The 24,174-nt window shown below is 48.7% G+C and overlaps 1 protein-coding gene across 2 annotated transcripts in view; it reads left to right on the top strand.

The window, feature by feature from the left end:
• Nucleotides 1–24,174, top strand: part of PAK1 (p21 (RAC1) activated kinase 1) — a 120,913-nt gene that overhangs the window by 4,383 nt on the left and 92,356 nt on the right. The window contains exon 1 of one of the 2 annotated variants that reach the window (XM_066588266.1): nucleotides 22,296–22,369. The exons of the other annotated variant lie outside the window; for it this stretch is intronic. The gene's annotated coding sequence lies outside the window, so the exon portion shown is untranslated. Of the gene's footprint in view, nucleotides 1–22,295; nucleotides 22,370–24,174 lie in introns of those variants that run through there. 2 annotated transcript variants of the gene reach the window in all.

The raw sequence follows: 24,174 nt of genomic DNA, 5'->3' as shown, positions 1-24,174 counted from the left end.
GTGAGCCCTGCGTACCTGCGTCTTGCAGGCTGGGTGTCCGCACGGACCTTACTACTTCCGGGTTCGCTGTACTGTGCACGGTCCTTGCGGCTCGCCATCGGACATGCGCGGTACAGTTTTGTTTTTTTATAAATCCCCTGCTTTCCCGAAGGATCAGTGCTGGCGGGCCGCAGATCGGACCATTTCCATTGACTTCAGTGGAAGCTATTAGTGCGGGAACCGCAGCAAAATGGAGCATGCTGCAATTTGCTTTCTGGACTAGAAGGTCCGCAAAACAAATCCGCATTCTTTAATTAAGCGTCGGATGCCCATGTCCCCCTATGGGCGGCTTGAATTGCGAATCGTTGGCGCGGGTGCCCTGTACGGATTCCGCAATTCAAATCCACCCCTGGACATAGGGCCTGATAGTAGCTGTCACATAGGCTGTCACCCAGCTGAAGAGGGTAGAACAGGCCATCATGGCCGGACTTAGCTACATGCAACCCCTGCACTGCCCACCAGCTTTTAGCGGGGACACCAGACAGATGTAGGCTGATCTTTCCCTTAAAGTCCGCCCGACCAGATAATCTACCTCCATGCAACAACGTCGTGTGAAGCTTCATGAATCATCATCCTCCTGGCTCTGGCTCTTCCCCCCTGGTGTTTCACGGTGCCGCTGTCAGCCCATCAGCGCCCCCGCAACGCAATCACTTGGTTCTGCTACTGTATTTACATACTAAACTTGGTTCTGATGCTGTATTTATGTTATGAGCTTGGTTCTGGTACAGTATTTGTTATGGTCTTGGTCCTGGTGGTGTATTTATGTACTGGATTTGGTTCTGTTGCTGTAATTATGCACTGAACTTGGTGCAGGTGCTGTATTTATGTTATGAGCTTGGTTCAGGTACAGTATTTGTTATGGTCTTGGCTCTGGTGGTGTATTTATGTACTGGACTTGGTTCTGTTGCTGTAATTATGCACTGAACTTGGTGCAGGTGCTGTATTGATATGAGTTTCATTCTGGTGCTGTATATTGTACTGAGCTGAGTTCTGGTGCTGTATATATGTGCTGAGTTTGGTTCTGTTGCTGTATTTGTTATTAATTTGGTTCTGGTGCTATATTTACGTCGTGAGCTTAGTTCTGGTACTGTATATGGCCTAATGCCCACTGCCAGATCGGATACCAAATGCGGAATATCGCAGCGGAACCAGACCCAGCGCCCCCAGAGACCCTATACTCATCTCTCCGGATCCGCTGTGAGAGTGTCTGCTGTCGAGCTTGCGCACATGCGCAGTGCAGCGCATTTCCGTAGCGATAATCCATCCGTGGGCCTTAGCCCTAAATGTGCTGGGTTTGGTTCTGTTGCTGTATTTGTTATTATTTTGGTTCTGGTGCTGTAATTATGCGCTGATCCTTGTGCCGGTGCTGTATTTATGTTATCAGTTTGGTTCTGGTACTTTATTTACGTACTAAGCTTAGTTCTGGTGCTGCTGTGTTTCCACCCGTGCCTGCAGCTATGAGGCCAAAAAATACAGTATACTCACCTGTCCGGATGCTGCGGGGCTCCAATGCGTCTCGGCCGGATCTTCTTTCTTCAGCATGGTGGATGTGCTTGGCACCCCGGCAGCGTGCACGCGCATTTGCTGTGCACACTTTTTTCTTTCCCCCTCTCCTGCTCTCCCGCGGATCCGCGGCACAGAACAAAAGCAGCTGTGGTGTGCCGCGAGTCCGGCCGGCTTCAATTGACTTCAATGGAAGCAGCAGGAGCCGTCCGTGCGATCCGTGGGGAAATGGAGCATGCTGCAATTTCTTACTGCACGTGCGACCCACACGCCGGGGAAAAAAATCACATCCGCATGCATTTATTTGCCTTATGGATGCTAATGCATCCCTAAGGGCTTCTGGAGCTGCAGATCTTTTATAATTAGCCCTTTGCAATCCAATTTTGGATTGAGGATTTCCCAGGCGGCTTTCTCTATCTGCCATTATACAACGGCACCACCTGCTGGCTAGAGCCAGTACTGCGGTATGAGACATGCTGGAGAGGCCCCCGACAACAGAGCGGCCATTAATATACAGTAAGAATACCCTGCCGGACGTCTTCTGACATCGGAGCTGTACAGCCTTCAATCAGAATTTCTCAAGACGTCAGACAGTGGATTGGAAAGGGTTGAAATCCGCACGTGGACATTGGGCCTTACTGTGCTGCATTTATGTACTGAGCTCAGTTCTGGTGTCGTATTTATGTTATAAGCTTGATTCTGGTACTGTATTTATGTTTTGATCTTGCTTTTGATACAGTATTTTGTCATGAGCTGTTTGGGTGTTGGAGTGCTCCTATCTTGCTGCTCTTTGCACACGCAGGATACCGGCAGTCTATCAGTGTAACATATAAAGATTATTTTTAATGACAAGAGGCGCCAAAAAAAATAATTCCGCACCGGGTGTCATCTAACCTGAGGCCAGCACTGGAGGATATCAGACTGTATGTCAAACACTCTTGTCCCTCTCATGTATCTCTCTGGGTCTATTTGGCTGACATTACAGTCATCCCTGAGAGCTTCCAATTCAGGATGACCTTGAGAGGATTTTCCCTCCAGCAGAGGAGAGACTGTGTGTCCAGCCGTGTATCATGCACTGAAGCTGGAGCGTGATAGCATGTAGCTGTAATATGTATATACTATATGTGCTGCCTCATTGCATTTAGGTCTTCAGGATATGTTGGGAGTTGTAGTACCAAGACCGACAATAACGTTCTAACAAGGCAGAGAGCCAGCGTGTCCTTTGCTGGCTCTACCTCTCCTCCTCTTCCCCTTGCTGTTGGGGTCCCCCAGGGCTCGGTCCTCGGCCCGCTCCTTTTCTTCATCTACACAGCCCCTATTGGACAGACCATCAGGAGATTTGGCCTCCAATACCACCTGTACGCTGATGACACCCAGCTATACACCTCTTCCCATAAGATCTCTGCACCTTTCCTCCAAAACATCACCAACTGTCTGTCCGCTGTCTCTAACACTATGTCCTCTCTCTACCTAAAACTAAACCTCTCTAAAACTGACCTCCTGCTGTTTCCACCCTCCACTAACCGACCTCCTCCGGACATCTCCATCTCAGTGTGTGGCGCCACCATAACTCCTAGACAACATGCCCGCTGCCTTGGGGTCATATTTGACGCTGATCTCTCCTCTACCCCCTACATCCAATCTCTCGCCCGAACATGCCAGCTGCACCTCAAGAACATCGCAAGAATCTGCTCTTTTCTCACCGCAGACACGCTAAAAACGCTTACTGTTGCCCTCATCCACTCCCGGCTCGATTATTGCAACTCGTTGCTGATCGGCCTCCCCTGCACCAGACTCTACCCTCTCCAATCCATCCTGTATGCGGCAGCCAGGCTCATATTCCTGTCCAGCCACTACTCGGACGCCTCTGCCCTGTGCCGGTCACTGCACTGGCTGCCCGTTAAATACAGAATTCAATTTAAACTCACTACCTTCATCCACAAAGCCCCCCACAGCGCAGCGCCCCCCTATATCGCCTCCCTCATCTCAATCCATCACCGAGCCCGGGCTCTCCGCTCTGCTAATGAAACTAGACTGCGCACCCTACTAATTCGAACTTCTAATTCCCGCTTCCAAGACTTCTCCAGAGCAGCACCGGTCCTCTGGAACACACTACCAAAGGATACCCGGGTAATCCAGGACTCGCAGAACTTCAGGGGTGCTCAAGAACGCACCTCTTCAGGGAGGCATACCGCATGCCCTAAACAAACCCCTCTGTACTCCGCCTGATAACATGCTCCCTGACCTACCGACTGCAATCCCCACTAGCCAACATCAACTACCCTTGCAGTCGTACCGATTCTGCCATCACACAGCTAAATGTCTGACCATTGTCTATGTGTATAACATCCCTCACACTCCACCTCGCCTTCTGTAACACCCTATTACTTGTAGTATGTAAGCTCGTTGGATTTGATGCGGATTTGCAGCAGACTGAACCCCTTGAAGTGAAAGACTGAAATCAGCTGCGGATCTATATAAAAACACGCCAAAATCCGCTACGTGTGAACGTATCCTAGGGTAAGCAAAAATGAGGATGATCTACAGCAAATGGTCAACCCGACTGAAGACGAATGGAGCGACACCGTGCATGCGCGACCGCCACTCCAATCAATCTCCTTCCTTACTGTGGAGGCTACAGAGATCCTGCCGTGAGGTGGAGGGAGGCACACGGGATCCCCTCTCCTGGGATGGGTGGGATTCTCAGCCTTGAGACTCCCACCAATCAGGCTTTTACCTCCTTTCTAGTGAGTGCCCCTTTTAACTCTTTCCTGTACAATATTTACACATTAATACTCCACAGGGGGGCGCGTTCCTGTTAATGTCGACAATGCAGTGTCATTTAGGCTTTACGGCCACGTGAAGTAATGGGTTACGATCGACAGTCATCGGTCTTCAAAGTTAAAAAGTTGAAGCGGTTTTCTAGAAGTTTAAAAATAAAGTTAAAAGAGCTTAATCAATAAAATTGAATACTCGCCTATCCCTCCGCTCCCCGTCCAGCGCTGCAGGCCCGCTGCCTGTCACTGGATGGTCATGTGCTGTTCATTGTGCATCTGACCACTCAGCCACTCATAGACTTCACTGGTGATCCTTCTATGGCCACTGAGACCTGTGACTGCCTGACACAGGGACAATGACACAAGTCGCCATCTTGACATGGGGTCTCCTCTCCTACATTGGTGCCCACTTACCTGAGGCATTCACTTATCTCACAGTTCTGTGTTCATCATGGGCCGATACATGGGCCAAAAAAAAAAACCTCCTATTATCCCAGTGGCATTAACCCTGTCACTGTCTCTATTGCCAGACAGAAGCATCCTAGCCAGAAGGGAGGCTTCCTCTCCTCAAGAAAAGCATCTTGTCAAGTCATCTGCCTGGTTCCTGTCTGCGGTCTACTCATCCCTGCAGCCAGATTTTGCCACCATCATACACTTATTTAAATGGCTGCGTTTCTGGTCCGTTTGCTGTAGAATCCTAGAATGGCCATCGGGTCCAACCCCCTGTTCAGTGCAGGATCACTAAATCATCCCAGACAGATGTCTGTCCAGCCTTTTTTGAACACTTCCATTGAAGGAGAACTCCCCACCTCCTGTGGTAACCTGTTCCACTCATTGATCCCCTCACTGTCTAATATCTAATCTGTGTCTCCTCCCTTTCAGTTTCATCCCATTGCTTCTAGTCTTTCCTTGTACAGATGAGAATAGGGCTGATCCCTCTGCACTGTGACAGCCCTTCAGATATTTGTAGACAGCTATTAAGTCTCCTCTTAGCCTTCTCCTCTGCAAGCTAAACATTCCCAGATCCTTTAACCGTTCCTCATAGGACATGATTTGCAGACCGCTTACCATCTTCGTAACTGTTCTATGAACTTGCTCCAGTTTGTCTATGCCTTTTTTAAAGTGGGGTGCCCAGAACTGGACACAGTATTCCAGATGAGGTCTGACTAAGGAAGAGTAGAGGGGGATAATAACCTCACGTGATCTAGACTCTATGCTTCTCTTAATACATCCCACAATTGTGTTTGCCTTTTTGGCTGCTGCATCACATTGTTGACTCATGTTCAGTCTATGATCTATTAGTATACCCAAGTGTTTTTCACATGTGCTGCTGCTTAGCCCAATTCCTCCCATTCTCTATGTGCTTTTTTCATTTTTCTTGCCCAGATGTAGGACTCTGCATTTCCCCCTGTTAAATACCATTCTATTAGTCACTGCCCACTTTGCAAGCTTATGCAGGTCTTTTTAAATCCTCTCTTTTTTCTCTTAAAGTGCAAAATCTTTAACCAAAAAATATGAGAGATAATAAAAAAGTTTACGAGATATGCGCTTACTTGATGAATAGCAAGAATGAACAAAACAGACTTACATAATGAGGGGAGTCTTCAGAGGCATCAGAGACTCCCCCAAGCAGCAATGGCTATCAGTCTCAGAGAATCGTGATCCACTTGTGATGTCAGCGTTGAATTGGTTTTTAATCCTCTCTCTTTTCCCTAGTGTTAGCGATCTCTCCTAGCTTTGTGTCGTCTGCATATTTGATCATTTTACCCTCATTTCGCTCCTCCGGATTATTTATAAAAATTGATTAAGGCCTCCTGCACACGGGTGGGTCGAACCCTGCATGTGGGATTCCCGCAGCGGAGTTCGACCTGCAGCCCGGCCAATGACCCCTGCGTACCTGTCCAGTGTCTTCTGTTCACCGCTGCGAATGTGCCGGCCAGCACTCCGTCACACATCCGCAATAGGTGCCGGCACTCTGCGATGAAGCGGATCCCGCGATACTTCCGCAGTACTCACTGCGGAAGTGCCGTGTGACAGACAGCTTCCATTAACTTCAATGCAAGCTGACCGTGCGTAGTCTGCACAAAATCTTCTCTGCCAGTGGACAATCGCATTCAATTTCCACTCTTGGAGATGAAATGGTGTTTTGCCATTGCATGCTAAAGGGGTGGTATTTGCTGCATACTCCAGAGGCGGACGCCCACTGCGGATTTCGCAATGCAAATCCGCCCGTGTGCAGGAGGATTTAAATGGGAAACATCACATCGCACGGCATACAAGAATAGGCGATGCGTTCCGAGGGATGCGGAAAAATAGGACATGCAGAGATTTACCACCTTGCAGCATCGCATTTTTTGGAGCGTAGTACGCAGTGCTGATACCACGTAGACTTGCATTGGGGTGTTCCAACATGATCTTTTCAAGCTTGTATTTCACACACATGGAAAAAATAGCAGTATGTCCGATTTTGGTTCACATTATGCACCAAACTAGCCCATGCAAGTCTATGGGAGCAGTAAAAATACGCAGTGAATAAATATATACATCACTGCATATGTGACGTTGGAACCTCACTTGCAGCATTAACTTCCAGATAAACTTATCAATTATCAACAACTATTAGCATTAGTCCTTTAAGGCATTTTCTTAATAATTATGAAACTACTCTTAAGGCTGATTTACACGCACCGATTATCGCTCAAAATTCATCCAAATGACGGCTTTTGAGCGATAGCCGTTGTGTGTAAATGTGTGCCCATCATGCACTTGCCATGCACTCTTCGTCTATCGCTGAGTTCAACTCAGCATGTAAGCCGTCGTCCCTGATAAGAGGGACGGCATGCTGTGTTCTCAGAGGGCAGCGCTGATAGCATTATATGCAGCCGTGAGCCCAAAGGAGAACAAAAAGGAAGTATTTAGAGAACAGACCACCCGCTGTTCTCTAAATACATGCAAATTAAGCTAGTTAGCTACTAATGGGCTGATTAGCCCATTAGTAGCTAATGCAAAATGATCGCTTAAAACTGTCAGTTTGATGAATTTTGAGTGATCATCTTTGCATGTAAATGGGGCTTAAGCATTTTTACATGCAGACAAGGATAAATAATGCAAATTAGATTGTCCATGAAGTCTGCTGCAAACAAAGGTCAGAAACCGTGCAGAGGACAATCTAAGATACCATTAGCTTCAGACTTTGTCCCTAGATACGCAATGGAGTCCATAGTCCAAAATGACATCAGGGTGCCAGCGTCTGTCTCGAAGCTGGATAAAAGGCGAAGCTACGTTTTCTAAAACAGCCTATGGAGTCCACCAACAAGTTCCAGATGAAAAATTGTCTCGCCAGCCGGGAGTCCACAACACACATAACATAACTTAATTTACAATTCACATCTCTACCTTGGATAGGGAGGCCACAATACAAAGTCTGGTTTACCAGTCTCTCCTGCTGTGATGATCCCTCAAGACCATTGATTCCTCACTCTCCAACTCTAGAGAAACCCGTAGGTGTTTCACTAGTCCCTTGTGACCAAATTCCCAGCGAGGAACACAACGACGGGCTCGGACACATTAGTCCTCGAACTTCCCTGTCTTCTCCAGAACTTACGTCTTCTTCTCTGGCTAGACTCGGAGTGCTCCGCTCACTCCTCTCAGGTTGGGCAACAAAAGTTACATCACCGGTCAAGGGGGCGAAACTCCGCTGAGACCACGGCACTGGAGGTGTTATATATGGCGGGCCCAGCTTCTCCCGACTTCCTTCTTTACGGGGGTCCCAATAAACAAAAGAAAAGTTTGTGTTAGGGTAATCCACCACAAACCGCTTCAGGTGCCCTGGCACGGACTGATGGGCCTCATAATTGTCCCTATGAATTAAAATCATGGGGCGGAAGTAAGATAGCACCCATCCTGTTGGAGTAACAAAAGGCAGCAGTTTTTTAGCTCCAGTAACATGGGAAACAGTTGAATCCGCTGGGGCAGTAGCAACTGCCTCAGAGGACTCCTTCTAAGTCCAACCATCCGCTACATCAGCCGTGGCAGACACCACAACTTCTGCAGGGGAGCTCGAGGAAGACTCTTCCTGTAGGAGGTATTCCTTCCTCTCTCCGTCGGGGCGATGGAGTCCCCAAGGACCTTTTAGGGCCAGATGATGAGCAGATTTGATCAGCAGCATCAGTGGACGCAGTTACCACATTAGTATCACCTTCTTTAGAGGGGGCTTGTGCAGACAGGTCCTGTGGCACTGGTCGCGGGAACAGCAACCACTCTCGGATGTCCTGCAGGGTCCCGTAGGGTAACCCCAGACACATGACATACATTGAGGAGCTAGATGGGCAAGCTGCTGGCTTGTCACAGCAGCACATACCACGCTCCCTCCCGGAGAGACACACGCAGCCAGGGCCAGGACAGCGCTGAGCTTCTTGCAGACAACCCCAGCTTGGGGATGCCCAATAAACTGGGGAACAGGGTGTTACGATCATGACCAAAGAGAGGACAAGGTACGCATGCACAAGTCACACAGGTTTCAAGCTGCTGGCCCTGGCTATAGGGAAGGAATGGCAAGGCCCTACCTAAGCGGGGACATTGCCCCAATAAGGGCAGCCCAGCGGTCTTCGGATCTGGGCCCTAGCTGATCCTAGGAGCCACGCACCAGAACAGGATGGATTCACATGCCAGGGACAGAACAACAGGACACACAGAGCCAGAATGCACAGCATACAGCAGCCACAATGGAAACACTAATAGCAGATAATAAGCTGAATATATATGCGAGGTGTTAGTTCGTACAATGCCACCTCCATCAGGAGCTGCACACGTGGGCATAGCAATGGGGAACCCATGTGCCACACACTATTCATTCTGTCAAGGTGTCTGCATGCCCCAGTCAGACCAGGGTTTTTTATAAATAGTCACAGGCAGGTACAACTCCGCAATGGGAATTCCGTGTGCACCCACAGCATGGGTGGCTCCCTGGAACCCACCGGCTGTACATAAATGTATCCCATTGCATTGCCCATCACAGCTGAGGTAACATCAGGTTTAATGCAGGTGGGCTTCGGCCCACACTGCATGCCCCAGTCAGAATGGGGTTCTTTATAAGTAGACACAGGCAGGTACAACTCCCTATTGTGAAGTCCCTGTGGACCCACAGCATGGTTGGCTCCCTGGAACCCACCGGTGGTACATAAATAAATCCTATTGCAGTGCCCAGCACAGCTGAGGTAACGTCAGGTTTAATGCAGGTGGGCTTCGGCCCACGCTGCATGCCCCAGTCAGACTGGGGTTCTTTATAAGTAGACACATGCAGTTACAACTCCGTGTGGACCGACAGCATGGGTGGGTCCCAGGAAGCCACCGGCGGTACATAACTATATCCCATTGCATTGCCCATCACAGCTGAGGTAACGTCCGATTAAATGCAGGTGGTCTATGGCCCACACTGCATGCCCCAGTCTGACCGGGGTATTTAATACATAGACACTGGCAGGTACAAATCCCTAATGTGAAGTCCCTGTGGACCCACAGCATGGGTGGCTCCCTGGAACCCACCGGCGGTACATAAATAAATCCCATTGCAGTGCCCTGGACAGCAGAGCTAACGTCACATACAATACAGGTGTGCTTTGGCCCACAGTGCATGCCCCAGTCAGACTGGTAATATGTACCTTAACAGTAACCGCGTTGGTGGGAATGTGGTCGCGACTGCGGACCTAGTAGCGCGGTTTTATTTAGTTGGTTTTCGGAATGTGGCCAGGATTAAGTGGGCCGTGGCGGGGGGATGGTGGAGGGGCTCTCTTGTTGTGTCGGTAAAGGTGAAATTCTTGGACTGCCACCAGACGGACCAATGCAAAGGTATTTGCCAAGAATGTTTTCATTGTTGGAGGAGGAGGGGGATGTTTTTGAGGCACTACGTATCCTCTCCACGTGTCCGTGGTTATATGCACCTTAACAGTAACCGCGTTGGTGGGAAATGGCCTCGCCACCATCATGTTTTTGGGAAGCCTCCGTTTCCACACCCCAGTGACATAGCATTAGCAGCGGTATAGGCAGAGCCCAGAATTAGTAACATTTCAGCGGTAGCATTAGGGACAGGCCCCAGTAACATATCACTAGCAGCATTATAGGGGGAGCACAGTATTAGTTCCATTTCAGTAGTAGTAGCAGTCAAGACAGGCCCCAGTAACAATTCCGAAGCAGCAGTATAGGGGGAGCACAGTATTAGTTCCATTTCAGTAGTAGTAGCAGTCAAGACAGGCCACAGTAACATTCCCGTTGCAGCAGTTTAGGGAGATAACAGTCTCTTTCACATTTCAGTAGTTGCAGTATAGACAAGGCCCCAGTTACATTTATGTAGCAAAAGTGTAGGCCAACCCCACACACCTTGCTGTAGCATGAGTGCAGGCGAAGCCCATAAAAATTACTAGGATTACACTGTAACATAGTAACATAGTATGTAAGGCCGAATGAAGACATTGTCCATCTAGTCCAGCCTGTCTATCCTACTGTGTTGATCCAGAGGAAGGCAAAAAACCCCAAGGCCAGAAGCCAATTAGCCCTTTTGGGGGAAAAATTCCTTCCCGACTCCCTAATGGCAATCAGACTGTTCCCTGGATCAACCCCTAATAGTTCCTACCTGCCTGTATACCAGGATTGACACTTAACCTAATATTTATATCCTGTAATATACTTCTTCTCCAGAAAGACATCAAGTCCCCTTTTAAACTCCTCTATCGATTTTGCCATCACCACTTCCTCCGGTAGAGAGTTCCACAGTCTAACTGCTCTTACAGTAAAGAACCCCTTTCTGTGCTGGTGATGAAACCTACTTTCCTCTAATCGTAGCCGATGTCCTCTTGTTACCTTTGTGGTCCTGGGTGTAAACAGATCATGGGAGAGATCCATGTGTTGTCCCCTCATGTACTTATACATGGTTATTTGGTCGCCTCTTAACCTTCTTTTTTCTAGAGTAAATAGTCCCAATTTGGACAGCCTCTCTGGGTATTCCAGTCCCGTCATTCCATGTATTAGTTTAGTTGCCCTTCTTTGAACCCCTTCAAGCACTATGACATCTTTCCTGAGCACCGGTGTCCAGAATTGTACGCAGTATTCCATGTGAGGCCTGACAAGTGCCTTATATAATGGAAGGATGATGTTCTCGTCCCTCCCCCCTATACCTCTTTTAATGCACCCCAAGACTTTATTTGCCTTTGCAGCAGCTGACTGGCATTGGTTACTCCAGTTTAGTCTATTATCCACTAATACCCCCAGATCCTTTTCCATATCACTTTTCCCTAGTGGTACCCCATTAAGTGAGTATTTGTGACATCCGTTTCTCCTGCCCATGTGCATAGTCTTACATTTTTCAACATTGAACTTCATTTGCCATTTTTCTGCCCAAGCCCCCAGCTTGTCCAGGTCCGTTTGTAGCCGCACATTGTCTTCCGTTGCATTAATTATATTGTATAATTTTGTGTCATCTGCAAATATTGATATTTTGCTGTGCAGCCCCTCTATCAGGTCATTAATAAATATGTTGAACAGAGTGGGGCCTAATACTGAACCCTGTGGCACCCCACTAGCGACTGTGGTCCAATCAGAGTACGATCCATTTATTACCACCCTCTGCTTTCTTTCGTTGAGCCAATTTTTTACCCACTTACACACGTTTTCGCCCAGTCCGAGCTGCCTCATTTTGTATATTAGCCTATTATGTGGCACGGTGTCAAAGGCTTTAGAGAAGTCCAGATATACAAGATCAATAGATTCTCCCTGGTCCAGCTTAGAGCTTACTTCATCGTAGAAACTGATCAGATTTGTCTGACATGAGCGACCCTTCATGAATCCATGCTGGTGAGGAGTTATTCCCTTAATCTCCTTGAGGTACTCATCGATGGCGTCTCTCAGAATCCCCTCGAAAATTTTTCCCGTTACTGAAGTGAGACTTACCGGCCTGTAGTTACCAGGCTCACTTTTGCTCCCTTTTTTGTAAATTGGAACCACGTTGGCAATGCGCCAGTCCAATGGTACTACTCCGGTCTTGATAGTGTCTAGAAATATTAGGTATAGCGGCCTAGCTATCTCGTCACTTAGTTCCTTTAGTATCCTTGGGTGTAATCCATCTGGGCCCGGTGATTTATCGATTTTAGTTTTCTTTAGACGCTTCCGCACCTCCTCCTGCGTTAGGTATGAGATATTTTGTGAGGGGTTCGTTTTATTCCCCTGCATCTCGTGTGGCATTTCCTTTTCTTTGGTGAACACACTTGAGAAGAAGCTGTTTAGTAGATTTGCTTTCCCTTCGTCATCATCAATGATTTCTCCTGCATTGTTTTTTAAAGGGCCAGAGCTCTCCCTGCAAATCCTTTTGCTGTTTATGTAGTTGAAAAATAGCTTCGGGTTGTTTCTGCTCTCTTTTGCGATCCGTCTTTCTGCTTCCTCCTTGGCAGTTTTGATCGTATCTTTGCATATTTTGTTTTTTTCCCTGTATGATTTTAGCGCTTCTTCGCTGCCTTGTTGCTTTAGTAGTTTGAACGCTTTCTTCTTTTCGTTTATTGCCCCTCGTACCGTCTTGTCGAGCCACATTGGTTTCCTTTTAGCTGAGTTTCTTTTATTTTTAAAGGGAATGAACTGCTCACATGAGGCGATTAGGATCCTTTTGAACTTTTCCCATTTTTCCTCCGTACTGATATTTTTGAGGATGTTGTCCCAATTAATGTTACCGATAGTAGTTCTAAGCTCATCAAATTTTGCTTTACTAAAGTTTAGTTTCTTTGTCTCTCCCTAATAAGGCTTCCTATTGAATGACAGCTGGAAGTTGATTATATTGTGGTCGCTGTTCCCCAAGTGCCCCTCAACCTGCACCCCCCTTATACGTTCCGGTTTGTTAGTTAGTACTAGGTCCAGAATGGCCCTCCCTCTAGTTGGTTCCTGCACAAGTTGGTTCAGGTAATTGTCTTTAATTACTCTCAAGAACTTATCACCCCTGTAAGATTTGCAGGTTTCGTTCTCCCATGTTATATCTGGGTAATTAAAGTCCCCCATGATAATTACTTCGTTTCGTTTTGACACCTCTTCTATCTGCCTTAGTAGTAAGTCTTCAGTTTCTTCTGTTGCTTTTGGTGGTCGATAGAAGACCCCTATCAGGATTTTGTTATTTTTTCCTCCCTGTATTTCTACCCACAGAGATTCCACCTGTTCGTCTCCTACCCCTATATCCTCCCGTAGCCTCGGCTTCAAGTTCGATTTGACGTACAGACATACCCCTCCCCCTTTCTGGTTCCTTCGGTCTCTTCTGAAGAGATTGTACCCCTGCAAATTCACCGCCCAATCGCACTTATCATCAAGCCATGTTTCAGTAATTCCGACTATATCATAACTTTCATCAGTCATTCTTGCTTCAAGCTCGCCCACTTTACCGATCAGACTTCGTGCATTCGTGATCATACAATTTATATCATTTTTTTTGTTTTTTAAATTTGTTTTGTTGCTATTCGTACTTATGGCTGATCTATCAGTTCTAACTGTACTAACCCCACCCCCTGCTCGTCCCCCATTCCCTTTGCTTGGACCCAGATCGCTAATTACACTGGCTACCCCACTATATCTCATTTTGCCCTCCCCCCCAGTCCCTAGTTTAAACACTCCTCCAGCCTTCTAGCCATCTTTTCCCCCAGCACAGCTGCACCCTCCCCATTTAGATGCAGCCCGTCCCTTCGGTAGAGCCTGTAGCCGACCGCAAAGTCAGCCCAGTTCTCCAGGAACCCAAATCCCTCCTTCTTACACCAACTCCGGAGCCACTTGTTTACCTCCCTAAGGTCCTGCTGCCTTTCTAGTGTGGCTTTAGGTACAGGTAGTATTTCCGAGAAAACTACCCTGGAGGTCCTCGCCCTGAGCTTGGACCCTAAGTCCCTGAAATCATTTTTGAGGGCCCTCCATTGACCTCTAACTTGTTCATTGGTGCCAACGTGCACCATGACCGCTGGATCCTCACCAGCCCCTCCCAGTAATCTGTCAATCCGATCCGCGATGTGTCGAACTCGAGCGCCAGGAAGACAACACACCGTTCGACGATCCCGGTCTTTATGGCAGATTGCCCTCTCTGTCCCCCTAATAATTGAGTCCCCCACCACTAGAACCTGTCTAGCCTGCCCTGCGCTCCCCGTCCCCGTCTCACTGGAGCAGTCATCCCCCTGGCGTTCAGAGGACGTGTCGTGCTGCAGCGGTGCTGGCTCTGTAATGGCATCCCCCTCATCTGCCAATCTTGCAAATTTGTTGGGTTGTGCCAGTTCAGGACTAGCCTCCCTGGTTCTCTTCCCTCTATCCCTCCTTCTTTCTGTCACCCAGCTGACTGCCTGCTCCCCCTGCACTTCCGTACTACCATCCGCCCCCGCCTCTACCCCAGCGAGTGCCTGCTCAGTGAGCACCAAACTCCTTTCCATGATGTCAATGGCTCTCAGTGTTGCCAGTTGCCCATTTAGATCCAGAATTTGGGCTTCTAAATGTTCGACGTGCACGCATCTTGGGCAACAGTATGCACCCTCGATCGGCTGATCAAGGACCGCATACATTGCACAAGTAGCACACTGGATGACATTGCCAGGCATGGAGCTCATCCTAATGGGGATCTACAATTTACTTGTGGAAGTAGTGAAGATAGACTTGTTCACACTCCGCTCACGCGCTGCTGCAACCGCTCAACCGCTGACCCGCTGCTGCAACCACTGACCCGCTGCTGCAACCTCTCACACCCTGCTATAACCGCTGACCCGCTGCTGCAACCGCTGCTGCAACCGCTCACACCCTGCTATAACCGCTCACCCGCTGCTTCAACCGCTGCTGCAACCGCTGACCCGCTGCTGCGACCGCTGACCCGCTGCTGCGACCCCTCACCCGCTGCTGCGACCCCTCACCCGCTGCTGCGACCCCTCACCCGCTGCACCCGCTGCTGCGACCCCTTGCCCGCTGCTGCGACCACTCAACTGCTCACACGCTGCTGCAACCGCTCACTCGCTGCCGCTCTCGCGCAAACGCTTACCCGCTGACACGCGCTCACAAAAATTTTTTTTTTTTTTTTTTCCCCCCCCTCACAAACACTTAGACCCCCAGACACATACACACACTCAGAAGACACAATTAACCAGATACACAGAAGACACACAGCTCACAAACACACACAGAGGTAGAGGTAGATACTTATCAGCTCACTCTGCCCTCCTGTCTCAGCTGCTCCGTTCTGGTCCCCTCCGCTGGTCCCCTCCGCTACTGCCGGTCTCTGTTTGCTGCCCCCGCACCTGCTTCTGCTTCGGCGGCCGCTCACTCCACCTGTCACTCTGCCCTCCTGCTGCTGCTCCGAGACCCGCTCCGCTTCTGCACTCCTCCTGCCGGCTCCTGTCACCTTCGGGCGCCGGTATCGGCTCCTCCGCTGGTCCGATGTCTCCCTCAGACCCCCCGCTCGTGCCTCTGCGCGCTGCTACTGGCGTCTGACGTCACTTCCGGTCTCCACACGCTGTCAGCTGAGGCGAGGGCCCCAAAAAATTGGTGTACCAACAGTACCAATGTACCTCAGAAAAATTGCCTATGCCCAACCAAGAGGGCAGGTGAAACCCATTAATCGCTTTGGTTAATGTGGCTTAATTTGTAACTAGGCCTGGAGGCAGCCCAGTTAAAATAAAAATTGGTTCAGGTGCAAGTTTCAACGCTTTAATGAGAATTGAAACGTACAAACATTGTTTACAAAAGTCATATGACTGAGCCTTGTGGCCCTAAGAAAAATTGCCCGTTCGGCGTGATTACGTCAGGTTTCAGGAGGAGGAGCAGGAGGAGGAGGATGAATATAATACACAGATTGATGAAGCTAAAAGGTCCCCGTTTTTGATGGTGATAGAGAACAATGCTTCCATCCGCGGGTGCAGCCTACGTATTGTTTAGGTATCGCTGCTGTCCGCTGGTGGAGAAGAGAAGTCTGGGGAAATTCAGGCTTTGTTCATCTTTATGAGTGTAAGCCTGTCGGCACTGTCGGTTGACAGGCGGGTACGCTTATCCGTGATGATTCCCCCAGCCGCACTAAACACCCTCTCGACAAAACGCTAGCCGCAGGACAAGCAAGCACCTCCAGGGCATACAGCGCAAGTTCAGGCCACGTGTCCAGCTTCGACACCCAGTAGTTGTAGGGGGCAGAGGCGTCATGGAGGACGGTCGTGCGATCGGCTACGTACTCCCTCACCATCCTTTTACAGTGCTCCCACCGACTCAGCCTTGACTGGGGAGCGGTGACACAGTCTTGCTGGGGGGCCATAAAGCTGTCAAAGGCCTTGGAGAGTGTTCCCCTGCCTGTGCTGTACATGCTGCCTGATCTCCGCGCCTCCCCTGCTACCTGGCCCGCGGAACTGCACCTTCTGCCACTAGCGCTGTCGGGTGGGAATTTTACCATCAGTTTGTCCGCCAGGGTCCTGTGGTATAGCATCACTCTCGAACCCCTTTCCTCTTCGGGTATGAGAGTGGAAAGGTTCTCCTTATACCGTGGGTCGAGCAGTGTGTACACCCAGTAATCCGTAGTGGCCAAAATCCGTGTAACGCGAGGGTCACGAGAAAGGCATCCTAACATGAAGTCAGCCATGTGTGCCAGGGTACCTGTACGCAACACATGGCTGTCCTCACTAGGAAAATCACTTTCAGGATCCTCCTCCTCTTCCTCCTCCTCCTCAGGCCATACACGCTGAAAGGATGACAGGCAAGCAGCATGGGTACCCTCAGTAGTGGGCCAAGCTGTCTCTTCCCCCTCCTCCTCATGCTCCTCCCCCTCCTCCTCCTCAACGCGCTGAGATATAGACATGAGGGTGCTCTGACTATCCAGCGACATACTGTCTACCCCCGCCTCCGTTTCCGGGCGCAAAGCGTCTGCCTTTATGCGTTGCAGGGAACTTCTCAAGAGGCATAGCAGAGGAATGGTGATGCTAATGATTGCAGCATCGCCGCTCACCATCTGGGTAGACTCCTCAAAGTTTCCAAGGACCTGGCAGATGTCTGCCAACCAGGCCCACTCTTCTGTAAAGAATTGAGGAGGCTGACTCCCACTACGCCGCCCATGTTGGAGTTGGTATTCCACTATAGCTCTATGCTGCTCATAGAGCCTGGCCAACATGTGGAGCGTAGAGTTCCACCGTGTGGGCACGTCGCACAGCAGTCGGTGCACTGACAGATTAAACCGATGTTGCAGGGTCCGCAGGGTGGCAGCGTCCGTCTTGGACTTGCGGAAATGTGCGCTGAGCCGGCGCACCTTTCCGAGCAGGTCTGACAAGCGTGGGTAGCTTTTCAGAAAGCGCTGAACCACCAAATTAAAGACGTGGGCCAGGCATGGCACGTGCGTGAGGCTGCCGAGCTGCAAAGCCACCACCAGGTTACGGCCGTTGTCACACATGACCATGCCCGGTTGGAGGCTCAGCGGCGAAAGCCAGCGGTCGGTCTGCTCAGTCAGACCCTGCAGCAGTTCGTGGGCCATGTGCCTCTTCTCTCCTAAGCTGAGTAGTTTCAGCACGGCCTGCTGACGCTTGCCCACCGCTGTTCTGCCACGCCGTGGGTGTGGGTGCAGGCCAGGAGACGGTAGTGCCTGTGTCCTGAGAGGGGGGTTGGATCTCAGTGGCAGGTTGGGGCACAGGGGGAGAGGCAGTGGTGCAAAACGGAGGCGGTGAGCGGCCTTCGTCCCACCTTGTGGGGTGCTTGGCCATCATATGCCTGCACATGCTGGTGGTGGTGAGGCTGGTGGTGGTGGCTCCCCGGCTGATCTTGGCGCGACAAACCTTGCACACCACAGTTCGTCGGTCGTCTGCACTCTCAGTGAAAAACTGCCACACCTTTGAGCACCTCGGCCTCTGCATGGTGGCATGGCGCGAGGGGGTGCTTTGGGAAACAGTTGGTGGATTATTCGGTCTGGCCCTGCCTCTACCCCTGGCCACCGCACTGCCTCTTCCAACCTGCCCTGCTGCTGCACTTGCCTCCCCCTCTGAAGACCTGCCCTCAGTAGGCTTAGCAAACCAGGTGGGGTCAGTCACCTCATCATCCTGCTGCTCTTCCTCCTGATCCTCTGTGCACTCCTCCCTCGGACTTACTGCCCTTACTACTACCTCACTGATAGACAACTGTGTCTCATCGTCATCGTCCTCCTCACCCACTGAAAGCTCTTGAGACAGTTGCCGGAAGTCCCCAGCCTCATCCCCCGGACCCCAGGAACTTTCCAAAGGTTGGGCATCGGTCACGATAAATTCCTCTGGTGGGAGAGGAACCATTGCTGCCCAATCTGGGCAGGGGCCCGAGAACAGTTCCTGGGAGTCTGCCTGCTCCTCAGAATGTGTCATTTTCATGGAGTGAGGAGGCTGGGAGGAAGGAGGAGCAGCAGTCAGAGGATTCAGAGTTGCAGCTGTGGACGGCGTAGAAGACTGGGTGGTCGATAGATTGCTGGATGCACTTTCTGCCATCCACGACAGGACCTGCTCACACTGCTCATTTTCTAATAAAGGTCTACCGCGTGGACCCATTAATTGTGAGATGAATCTGGGGAACCCTGAAACTTGCCTCTCTCCTAATCCCGCAGCAGTCGGCTGCGATACACCTGGATCAGGAGCTCGGCCTGTGCCCACACCCTGACTTGGGCCTCCGCGTCCTCGCCCGCGTCCACATCCACGTCCTCTAGGCCTACCCGTACCCCTCAACATGGTGTATTACGAGTAGAGCAGAAACAGAACGCTGTAATTAAATGTGCCGCTTATTGGCCTGTGGTTGGAGGCTGACTTCGCTTACGGAACGCACAGCAGAGCCAGGAAACAATTTTGCGCACGCCTGTAGTGAGACGTAGGTGCGTATGACTGAGCTAGTGGAATTCACAGCGCAGAAGCAGTTAAGTGGCCAAGGGGCAGTGGTAGGCCTTAAGTATTTTGCTTCAATTTGTTTAAATGGTGAGCTGATACAGCAGACAGATACTGTATGCAGCGTATATTATGTATACTGTTTCCCTCTGGCGCTATGACGGCGGTGATGTAACGGGCACAGCAGAGCCAGGAAACAATTTTGCGCAAGCCTGCTGTAACGCTTAGCTGCGTATTAATTAGGACTACTACCCCCAGCAGACACGCAGTACACTGAAGACGGTCACAGGCAGCCCAAATATACTATTTTTCCCCAATTTTTTTTGAAAAAGCCCACTGCCTATATAGACAGTATATCTCTTTCACCTTTCCCACTATCCCTGCTTCACCAGTACTGCCCCTATACTCTGTACAATGACTGCAGACTGAGAAGGCTATGGTCTGCACGCCCGATATACAAAAAAAAAAAATTGTGCAACACTGCTAAAAGCAGCCTCAACAGTACTGCACACGGTTAGATGCGGCCCTAAGAAGGACTGTTGGGGTTCTTCAAGCCTAAAATAACTCCTAACGCTCTCCCTATAGCAGCTCCGGCACCAGCAGCACTGTCCCTGATCTCTGTCAGAATGCATCTGAGGCGAGCCGCGGGAGGGGCAGATTTAAATACTCGGGTGACACCTGATCTCCCCAGCCACTCACTGCAGGGGGGTGGTATAGGGCTGGAACATCACAGGAGGAAGTTGTAATGCCTTCCATGTCTTTCTATTGGCCAGAAAAGCGCTCTAATGTCTCAGAGATGAAAGTGAAAGTAACTCGAACATCGCGTGGTGCTCGCCTCTAGTAACGAGCATCTTGAACACCCTAATACTCGAACGAGCATCAAGCTCGGACGAGTACGCTCGCTCATCTCTAGTGGTAGTACAATAATGGTGGCAACGAATCCTGTAGTTTAAATATGATGTAATGCCAGTACCTTTTCAGCAAAGCATTCTGGTAGCGATGTAATAAAGAGTCCAAACCACATTTGATAAAGTAAACCAAAGGTAAACAGTTTACTTAACACTTGGGTGGTTAACAACAGTTTGTACTTTGCAGAATTTTCAATTAGCATTGTTTTAACCCCTTAGTGACAGAGCTTTTTTCTTTCCTCCATTTTCGTTTTTTCCTCCTCCCTTTAAAAAAATCGTAGCTCCTTTATTTATCCATCGACGTAGCGGTCTCAGGACTTGATTTTTGTGGGACGAGTTGTATTTTTCAATAATACTATTTATTGTCCCATATAATGTACTGAAAAACTTTTTAAAAATTCTAAGCGGAGAGAAATGGGAAAAAAAACGACATTCCACCAACTTTCAGTGTGTCCTGTTTCTACGGCGCACAAACTGCAACAAAAATGACTTGATAGAATAAATTTATGAGTCAGTACGATTACTACGATACCAAACTTATACAGTTTTTTTTTTTGCTGTACTACTTGTTTTTTTTTTTAAGATATTTAATTTTTTTTAAATTATTTTTTCTCTCCATTTTCTGCGCACAATAACTTTTTGATTTTTCCGTCGACATAGTTGAGTGAGGGCTCATTTTGTGCAGTACGTCCTGTTGTTTCCGTTGGTACCATTTTTACATACAATTGACTTTTCGATCGCTTTTTATTACATTTTCTCGGAGATAGGGTGACCAAAAAAGTGCATTTCTGGCGTTCGTTTTTTTTTTTACCATGTTCATCGTGCGAGGTAAATAATACACTACTTTGATAGATCGCGCTTTTACGGACGCAGCAATACCGAACACGTATTTGTGGTTTATTATTTTGATTTTTTTATGGCAAATATGGCAAAAGCGTGGTTTTTTGAACTTTTATTACTTTTTTTTTTATAATTACTAAAACTTTTTTGTTCTTATTTTTACCCTTTCTTTTAGTCCTCCTAGAGGACCACAACCAACGATGCTTTGATCGCTCCTGCAGTATGACGTAATGCTATAGCATTACGTCATACTGCTTTTTGACAGGCAGTCTATCGAGCCACCCCACGGGGATGGCCTGATAGGCAGTCTGCTGAGGCAGCCCTGGGGCCTTTTAGAAGGCCCCCGGCTGCCATGACAGCTGCACGGCTCCCCTGATATTACAGCGAGGGGGCCGTACAGGACCCCCAAACATCGTTCGGGGGATTTAAATGCCGTTGCCAGAATTGACAGCGGCATTTAAAGGATTAATAGCCGTGATCGGCCGAACAACCAATTGTGCCTATTGCCCACGGGTGTCAGCTGTAATAAACAGCTGATGCCCATGCTGTATAGAAGGAGATAGCGGCGCTATCTCCCTCCATACACGTCCTGCAACAGCAGGACGTAAAACCACTATAGGGCCGTCAGTAAGGGGTTTTAAACAGATTCGCGGTGAGCAGAGACTGCAGGTCCTAAGTGCTGAACGGTTCAGGAAGATGAGCCCGCCAGTCTAATGTATCGGGGCGTTCTTCCGTTATTTGTAGAGTAATGGAGGTCTCTATCTCAACACACGTCATACATGCAACACCAAGCAGGTCAGGGTGACAGTTTAGTAGCACAGACAGACACATAGACGGTCCAAATGAGGTAGTCAAATAAGTGCAGTGGGGGCCCTAACTCTGGGCCACTACTCATATTTACCGTACATGCGCAAAAATTACATTAAGTGGCCAAAATACAATACGCTGGTGTGAGTGAGCCCTTCCTCTTAGCTCCCCATGTCTTCTCTACCCCTGGAGCTCTCTCGGGCCCTGCTCTTCTACACTATGGGCCTACGTCTGGCGCTCGCCCACAGGTATGGCAGGAAGGCGCTGCACAGGTTTGGCATTATTTGACTGAAAATTGGATAATAAAATTATATGAAGAATAACACATATGCAAACAGAAATAATGATCTATGCGTACAAACAGCGCCTTAACCCCTTAGGGACGGTCTATTTTGGACTTTGAGACACAATAATTTTTGGGGGTTTTTGATCTCCACTTTTCAGAAGCCATACCTTTTTTATTTTTCAGCCTGGCCGTATGAGGCTGTTTTTTGCAAATTGTCGTTTTTATTGGTACCAATTTTTGGGAATACATAATGTATTGTAAAACATTTATACGTTTTTTTAGGGCAGGGAGAGAAACACATCAAGTGTGCAATTTTTTCACTGCGTTAATCATGCAGCCTGAATGACTGAATTTCTGCAGGTCAGTACAATTCCGATAATACCAAAATTATTATTTTTTAATAGTTTTTGGAAAAAAAAAATGTTATATTGCATCTTAAGTCCCAGAACTTTTATTTTCTCATGGACAGAGCTCTGAGCTGTAGTTTTTGTTTATTTGTATTTTGGGGAACATATGACTTTTTTGATCACTTTTATCGTGGTTTTTTTGGGGGGAAAAAATAAGAAAATTTTACCTCTGTTTTTAGTGGTGGGGGGTCTATTTACGTTTTTTGCAGTAATGGATAAATAGCGTGTTCAATTTATTGTACAGGTCGTTACGGATACCAAATATGTGGGATTTAAATTTTTTTTTTATATACAAACAGGAAAGTGCGCTAAAAAAATATTTTTTCGCTATTTTTTAGGTATATTTTTTTACACTATTTTTTATGTCTCTGTAAAGGACTTGAACTAAAAAAGCTATGATCTCTATGATTATCACTACCAATAGCGATCATACGCCATGGCAGACCTGACTAGAAAATGAGCACATAACCCCAAGTAGATCTGAGCTGGTCAGAATGGAGGTCACATGACCATCTGAGGAGAAAGAGGCCAGGAGTTTATGACAGACAGAAATAACTGACAGGTGAGCAGTGAGAACCCCGAAGTGATCACATTCAACACATCCATCCTGGCCAGGGGTGATAAGCACACTACTTCCAGTATGAACCTGAAGACACCTTTAATGCACTTAGTGGGATATCCTTAGACCAGTGATTCCCAAATGGGGTGCGTGGCCCCCGGTGTGCCATGAGAACCTGCCAGGGGTGGATTGGCCATTCAGTCCCCTGTGGTACCCCACTAGTAACAGTGACCCCTCTAATACTGCCCCCTGTGGCACCCCTCTAGTAAGTGACCCCTCCAGGACTGCCCCCTCTAGAACCCCACTAGTAACAGTGACCCTTCTAGTACTGCCCCCTCTGGTACCCCACTAGTAACGGTGACCCCTCCAGTAATGCCCCCTGTGGAACCCCACTAGTAACAGTGATCCTTCTAGTACTGCCCCCTGTGGTGCCACATTAGTCACGGTGACTCCTCCAGTAATGCCCCCTGTGGAACCCCACTAGTAACAGTGACCCTTCTAGTATTGGCCCCTGTGTTACCACATTAGTAATGGTGACTCCTCCAGTACTGCCCCCTTTGGTACCCCACTAGCAATGGTGACCCTTCCAGTATTGGCTCTGTGTTACCCCACTAGTAAAAGTGACCCCTCTAGTACTGCCCCCTGTGGTACTCCACTAGTAACACTGACCCCACCAGTACTGCCCCCTGTGGTACTTCACTAGTAACAGTGACCCCTCCAGTACTGTTCCCCATGGTACCCCACTAGTAACGGTGACCCCTCTAGTACTGCCCCCTGTGGTACCCCAATCGTGAGCCAATCAGAGTATGTACCTTTTAAAACTCCCCTCTGCTTTCTATCACTGACAGTTACTTACCCGCTGACACACATTCTCATTTCCCAACCTTATGTGAGGCAAAAAAAGACCAAAAATTCTATGTACAGCAATCCAGTTGCCTTTATTGGAGGTGTAATGGGAGTGATGAACCACTAGAGGGAGCCAGTTCTTCACGGATCTCTTTCATCACTAATTGAAAAGAGAATTTCCACTTGAAATAATATTTGTATATAACTTGAAGGGCCAGCATGTGCATCTAGATTTCCAGTCCCCTGCCTATCCAGATACTTCCTGGGATATTTTAGGCTGCTAGTGGTTCTGTGAAGGTGTTCCTCTATCCTGTTTGATTCTTGATTTTGCCCCCTGCCTGTATACCCAGCTT

The sequence above is a fragment of the Eleutherodactylus coqui genome, chromosome 1 (genome assembly GCF_035609145.1).
Source record: "Eleutherodactylus coqui strain aEleCoq1 chromosome 1, aEleCoq1.hap1, whole genome shotgun sequence".
Lineage (NCBI taxonomy): Eukaryota > Metazoa > Chordata > Amphibia > Anura > Eleutherodactylidae > Eleutherodactylus > Eleutherodactylus coqui.
Note: the sequence above shows the minus strand (reverse complement) of the source record. Positions and strands in the feature narration are given on the sequence as shown.